Source organism: Salvelinus fontinalis, chromosome 18, assembly GCF_029448725.1.
Source record: "Salvelinus fontinalis isolate EN_2023a chromosome 18, ASM2944872v1, whole genome shotgun sequence".
Taxonomy (NCBI): domain Eukaryota; kingdom Metazoa; phylum Chordata; class Actinopteri; order Salmoniformes; family Salmonidae; genus Salvelinus; species Salvelinus fontinalis.
Genome location: NC_074682.1, coordinates 46022277 through 46029216, shown reverse-complemented (window position 1 = coordinate 46029216; position 6940 = coordinate 46022277). Strand labels below are relative to the sequence as shown.

The window sequence follows — 6940 nt, the reverse complement described above, 5'->3', positions numbered from 1 at the left end:
TATTAATTGAGTGCCTTATTTGGTATTTGTTTTATTGTCACTGTTATTTAGGTCATTATTGTAGAGTCACTACAATATAGTTGATCAAGCCATTTAACTCTATACTGTAGCTGTTTAAAAATCACCAATGGCCTCATGGTAACGTCTATGAACAGTTTCATTCCTGTCCTGCAGCTCAGTTCAGAAGGGTGATTGTATCTTTGTCTTGGTGGTCTAAAAGTTGATATATGGAATTGTTTTAAGATGGTCATACTGCGGATAATTTAGCTGTTTGAACTGTTGGTATAAAACCACTGTAGGTATAAAAAAAAGGCTGTCATTTTTTGGGGATAACATTTTGAATTTGGCAGTGACTGCTATGGCCCACAGAAACACATTGAATAACACATTCATAAATGTCAAAACATAGTCAAAAAAATAAATAATCAACTACCTCCATACTTCCATACATTATTTCTTAACCGGTACTTGGTTACCTTCAGACGATTCCCATGACACTTATGAGGGTTGTAGAGCAAAACGAGAACACCATCGCGTTATTGAGTCTAACTTTCCCACAGTGGGGTCATATTAGTTTGTAGCCCAAACGGTTGGACACTACAGACAGAAGTTGGCACATCAGCGTTACCGACTTCAGATGGGTCCCGTGGGCCCAACCGTTCAGACGCTACAGATGTTTTTTTTGAGAAGGAACGGGTCCTGGTTTGACAAACTGTCCACCGCAGATGCGGAAGGGCAACATAGATGGATGTGGTGGATTGAGACGTAGCCCATGCCCGAGATATCTCTACCTTAAACTGATGGGTTTTGATGCAGAATTATTTATTTTTTGTCATTAGATTAGCGCACAGTCAATAGACTCTTAGGGATTCATGCATAATTATTAACTTGACCAGGCTTAAAAATATATTTGTTATTGTTACCGATCTACCAATCGCTGCCCTTCTTTGAGGCTTTCGAAAAAGCTCCCTTTTGAAAAAGCTCCTTTGTAGTTGAATCTGTGCTTGAAATTCAATACTTGACTGAGGGCCCTTACAGATGTATGTATGGGGGAGAGAGGAAGGGTCAGTCATTCAAAAATTTTCAACCCCTAATTTTACACCTGAACCAATTTAGGCTTGCCTAAACCAAGGGGCTTAATACTTATGCAATGACTATTTATATCAGCAATTTCACTGCGGTCCTCTAATGAATCAAATCAAAGGTTTTTGGTCGCGTACACATTTTGCAGATACAGTACTATCCCGGGTGTAGCTAAATGTTTATGTTCCTAGCTCCAACAGTGCAGTGATGATGAGAACACCACATTAACCCAGAGATGGGACAGCATCGCGTGTCCAACTGTTTCTGAAAGTGTTTACTCATTTCCTCTTGATAACAGCGTATTACACCATATCATAGAATCAGATATTGAGGTTAGGTAAAGCTCTGTCTGTGTTGCAGAATACATTTGGTGCTGTTCATAGCAGCTTTGTGTGTTTATAAAAATACCATCATCGTCGCCATCATTATCATCATGTTCAGTGGTGTAAAGTACTTAAGTAAAAATATTAGTACTACTAAACTAGTTTTTGGGGGTATCTGTACTTTACTTTACTATTTGTATTTTTGACAACTTTTACTTCACTACATTCCTAAAGAAAATAATGTATTTTTTACTCCATATATTTTCCCTGACACCCAAAAGTACTTGTTGCTTTTTGAATGCTTAGCAGGACAGGAAAATGGTCTAATTCATGCACTTAAAGAGAAAATCCCTGGTCATCCCTACTGCATCTGAACTGACGGACTCACTAAACACAAATACTTTATTTGTAAATTAAGTCTGCATGTTTTTGTGTGCCCCTTGCTATCTGTAAATTTGTGCTGTCTGGTTTGCTTAAGGCATTTTAAATGATTTATAATTTTACTTTAACTTTTGATAAAGTATATTTCTGCTAATTATATTTTATTTTGATACTTAAGTATATTTAAAACCAATTACTTTTACACTTTAACTCAAGTAGTATTTTACTGGATGGCTTTCATTTTTACTTGATTCATTTTCTATTAAGGTATCTTTACTTTGGCCTCCCGAGTGGTGCAGCGGTCCAAGGCACTCCATCGCAGTGCTAGAAGTGTAACTACAGACCCAGGCTCGATCCCAGGCTGTATCACAACTGGCCGGGATCGGGAGTATCATAGGCCAGCTCACAATTGGCCCAGTGTCGTCCAGGTTAGGGGAGGGTTTGGCTGGAGAGGCTTTAATTGGCTCATCGCGCTCTAGCTGACCTTGTGGAACGATGTTTCCTATGACACATTGGTGCCTCTGGCTTCCGGGTTAAGTGGGCGGGTGTTAAGAATCGCGGTTTGGCGGGTCATGTTTCAGAGGACCTATGACTCGACCTTCGCATCCCGAGCCCATTGTGGAGTTGCAGCGGGTACTTTTTCCACCACTGGTCATGTTGCAAAATTACCAGTGAAGGGACAGCATTGTAGGTTTAAAGAAATGTCATCACCACCATCATCTCCATCAATCATCATGTTGCAACCGGTTAGGGGACAGCATAGCTGTTCTAAAGAAGTCATCATCATCATCATCATCTTCTTATTTCAACAGTGAAGAGACGGCATAGCGTATGAAACTGCTTAGTGATCAGTCATTTCCTCTTCATCAGAGCCTATTACACATCATCATACTTTACATTTGTGTATGGCTAATTCCAGGTGATGCCCTATCGCTTACGTGGTGCACTGCTGAGGGCCCTATAGGCCCTTGGGCAAAAGTGGTGTTCTGCTGAGGGCCCTGTGGGCCGTAGTGGTGCTCTGCTGGGGGCCCTGTGGGCCTTAGTGGTGCTCTGCTGAGGGCCCTGTGGTCAGTAGTGGTTCTCTGCTGAGGGCCCTATGGGCCTTGGTCAGTAGTGGTGCTCTGCTGAGGGCCCTGTGGGCCGTGGTCAGTAGTGGTGATCTGCTGAGGGCCATGTGGGCCGTGGTCAGTAGTGGTGCTCTGCTGAGGGCCGTGGTCAGTAGTGTTGCTCTGCTGAGGGCCGTGGTCAGTAGTGTTGCTCTGCTGAGGGCCGTGGTCAGTAGTGGTGCTCTGCTGAGGGCCGTGGTCAGTAGTGTTGCTCTGCTGAGGGCCGTGGTCAGTAGTGGTGCTCTGCTGAGGGCCCTGTGGGCCGTAGTGGTGCTCTGCTGAGGGCCGTGGTCAGTAGTGGTCCTCTGTTGAGGGCCGTGGTCAGTAGTGTTGCTCTGCTGAGGGCCGTGGTCAGTAGTGTTGCTCTGCTGAGGGCCGTGGTCAGTAGTGGTCCTCTGCTGAGGGCCGTGGTCAGTAGTGGTGCTCTGCTGAGGGCCGTGGTCAGTAGTGGTGCTCTGCTGAGGGCCCCGTGGTCAGTAGTGGTGCTCTGCTGAGGGCCCCGTGGTCAGTAGTGGTCCTCTGCTGAGGGCCGTGGTCAGTAGTGGTGCTCTGCTGAGGGCCGTGGTCAGTAGTGGTGCTCTGCTGAGGGCCGTGGTCAGTAGTGGTACTCTGCTAAGGGCCGTGGTCAGTAGTGGTGCTCTGCTGAGGGCCCTGTGGGCCGTAGTGGTGCTCTGCTGAGGGCCGTGGTCAGTAGTGGTACTCTGCTGAGGGCCGTGGTCAGTAGTGGTGCTCTGCTGAGGGTCGTGGTCAGTAGTGGTGCTCTGCTGAGGGCCGTGGTCAGTAGTGGTGCTCTGCTGAGGGCCGTGGTCAGTAGTGGTACTCTGCTGAGGGCCGTGGTCAGTAGTGGTCCTCTGCTGAGGGCCGTGGTCAGTAGTGGTACTCTGCTGAGGGCCATGTGGGCCGTGGTCAGTGGTGGTGCTCTGCTGAGGGCCGTGGTCAGTAGTGGTGCTCTGCTGAGGGCCGTGGTCAGTAGTGGTACTCTGCTGAGGGCCGTGGTCAGTAGTGGTGCTCTGCTGAGGGCCGTGGTCAGTAGTGGTACTCTGCTGAGGGCCGTGGTCAGTAGTGGTGCTCTGCTGAGGGCCGTGGTCAGTAGTGGTGCTCTGCTGAGGGCCCTGTGGGCCGTAGTGGTGCTCTGTGTTGGGAGTCAGGTGCCATTTGGGACCCAACCTTAGGCCATTGTAAGGTATGATGTAATATGATATGGTGTAATAGCTGTTATCAAAAGAAAATTACTGATCAGTTTCATAAACAGTATAACAGGCAATGCTGTCCCTTCACTCCCCTCTCCTTGGAAGTGAAACTAGCGATAGTGATCTCTAATGTCACTGCCATGTCCCCTGGTTGAACCAGCACAGTGACTTGGGTAAATTCTGGTATAAAAATGGTGAGTTGTTGGAGACAAAATACATGCAGCCTCCAGCATCTTGTTCCTGAAGCTGAACCAAACACTCAGACTCACTCTATCAATTCTCATCACCATGAAGATGATGTTGACCATCTCTCTGCTCCTCAGTGTTGGCTTTGCACTAGCTGATGCAATGTCTGTTCCGGAATTGAGAAACGACCTGAACAGACCAGGTTGGAAGGTCATCAAGAACTGTGTGAAAGTGACAACGACCATGGTGGAGGAGTTTGACAACATGCCGCCGCAGAAGAAGGAGACGGTTCAGATCTTCGGGGGACCAGAGTGTGAGAACGACAACGAGAGAAGCAAAAGAGGATTTGTTCGCCTCGGCCGACAACTCTCCAATTACTGAAGGTATTCATTTAAATATTTTTTTGTTCTTGTATATAATTCTATATACAGGGATGCTTGACTAGCAGTGGGATAGATTTGAACCCACTTTTGCACTGGTACATGTATTCTGGAGGCAGTGGCTTAGACCGCTAGACCACCTCAGGCCACAAAGATATCAATTTGACAGAAAACAATATGAATCCACTCCTCCTTTCTCCTCTCCTATAGCCTTGAGTAGCGTCACCTGGGGAAGACTGGCCTGTCCTCCCCAGTTGACATACGTGGCCCTTGACTGTGGGTATCCGGTGACAGTGGAGGATCCAGTACAGTGACGACGACGTGGGATAATCATGAATTAGAACGTTCAATTAAATGCATTGGATTCACTCCAACTACTGTCTGTATCTGAAAAGTGACACCCTATGTTTTGCAGATTTCTGCAGTTTTGCAGACTCTGGCCATACTGTAATGTATATGAATACAGTATTGAAAAGTAACCTTGAATAATCATAATGTATGTTAACGCTCACATTTATCATGTTACGTTGGATATGTCTGTTATGGAATATTTCTAATATGGAATACTTCTAATAGTTTTGTGTGGGTTTTTCCCTAGGGTTTAGCATTTCAGGCAGGGTTTCTCCCTAGGGTTTAGCATTTCAGGCAGGGTTTCTCCCTAGGGTTTAGCATTTCAGGCAGGGTTTCTCCCTAGGGTTTAGCATTTCAGTCAGGGTTTCTCCCTAGGGTTTAGAATTATAGGCAGTGTTTCTCCCTAGGGTTTAGCATTTCAGGCAGGGTTTCTCCCTAGGGTTTAGCATTTCAGTCAGGGTTTCTCCCTAGGGTTTAGAATTATAGGCAGTGTTTCTCCCTAGGGTTTAGAATTATAGGCAGGGTTTAGAATTATAGGCAGTGTTTCTCCCTAGGGTTTAGAATTATAGGCAGGGTTTCTCCCCAGGGTTTAGAATTATAGGCAGGGTTTCTCCCCAGGGTTTAGAATTATAGGCAGGGTTTCTCCCCAGGGTTTAGAATTATAGGCAGGGTTTCTCCCCAGGGTTTAGAATTATAGGCAGGGTTTCTCCCCGGGTTTAGAATTATAGACAGGGTTTCTCCCTAGGGTTTAGAATTATAGGCAGGGTTACTCCCTAGGGTTTAGGATTTAAGGTAGCTAGGACAAGTCTAGAGTTTAATATTTAAAGTAGAGTTTCTCCATAGGGTTTAGGATTTGGGGGAGGGCAAACCTAGGGTATAGTTTTTATGGTTGCCTGGGAAAGTGTAGGGTTTAGGATTTAACGTACCTATGGTAAGCCTAGAGTATGGTTTCTCCACAGGGTTTAGGATTTGGGGGAGGACAAGCCTTGGTTTAAGGATTTAAGGTAGCTAGGGAAAGCCAAGAGTTTAATATTTAAAGTAGAGTTTCTCCATAGGGTTTAGGATTTGGGGGAGGGCAAGCCTAGGGTTTAGGATTCAAGGTAGCTAGGGCAAGTTTATGGGTTAAGATGTAAGGTACCTAGGGCAAGCCCCGAGTTTATGATTTAAAGTAGAGTTTATCCGTAGGGTTTAGGAATAGGGGGAGGGCAAGCTGATCAATTTATTCCCAGAGCATATTAAGCTGTGCTTAAGGTTAACTCTAAATGTCTAGGATCAGGATAATATCCTATTCGCAATATTTTTGATATTTTGGTATTTATTAGGATCCCCATTAACCACTACAAAAGAATCAGCTACACTTCTGAGTGTCCACACGAAACATGACATAATACAGAACATTATTAGTCAAAAACTGAAATAAATACATTCAACTCTTAGCCTACAATGGTCACACCCCCATGGTAATCTAATTAACATAATAAAACAAATCTGTCTGTTTAAGCTAGAGAGAGGTTTTTTCTCTCCATATGGGCCAATATCGCACTTCAGCATCTGCGGTGAAAGGTGGCAAAGCTAGAGTGGTGTTTGTCAGACCATGAGACATCCTGAAAACTGGTATTTCACAAAATCGTATGTAGTGTCCGAACAGTTTGGCCTACAAACTATTGTACAACCATACTGAATGTTGAGACTCTTATGAACACAGTAGTGTTCTCCCTTTTGCTGTAGGGTACCCACAAGCCTTACAAGACTAGTCTGCATGTCCCCAGTACCAGTAAAAAAAAATAATGGAAGTATTAGTGCCTAAAATAAGGGGATGAATATAACAACAAGAAATATATACACTACCGGTCAAAAGTTTTAGAACACCTACGAGTAATTTTTTTAAACTATATTCTACGTTGTAGAATAATAGTGAAGACATCAACACAATGAAATAA

General features: G+C 44.8%; 1 long non-coding RNA gene across 1 annotated transcript; it reads left to right on the top strand.

Moving 5' to 3' along the window:
• Positions 1-4308: 4308 nt before the first annotated feature.
• Positions 4309-5224, top strand: LOC129815630 (uncharacterized). Its single transcript, XR_008753454.1, has 2 exons — positions 4309-4652; positions 4860-5224. It is a non-coding gene; the product is annotated as an uncharacterized LOC129815630 (long non-coding RNA).
• Positions 5225-6940: the final 1716 nt, after the last annotated feature.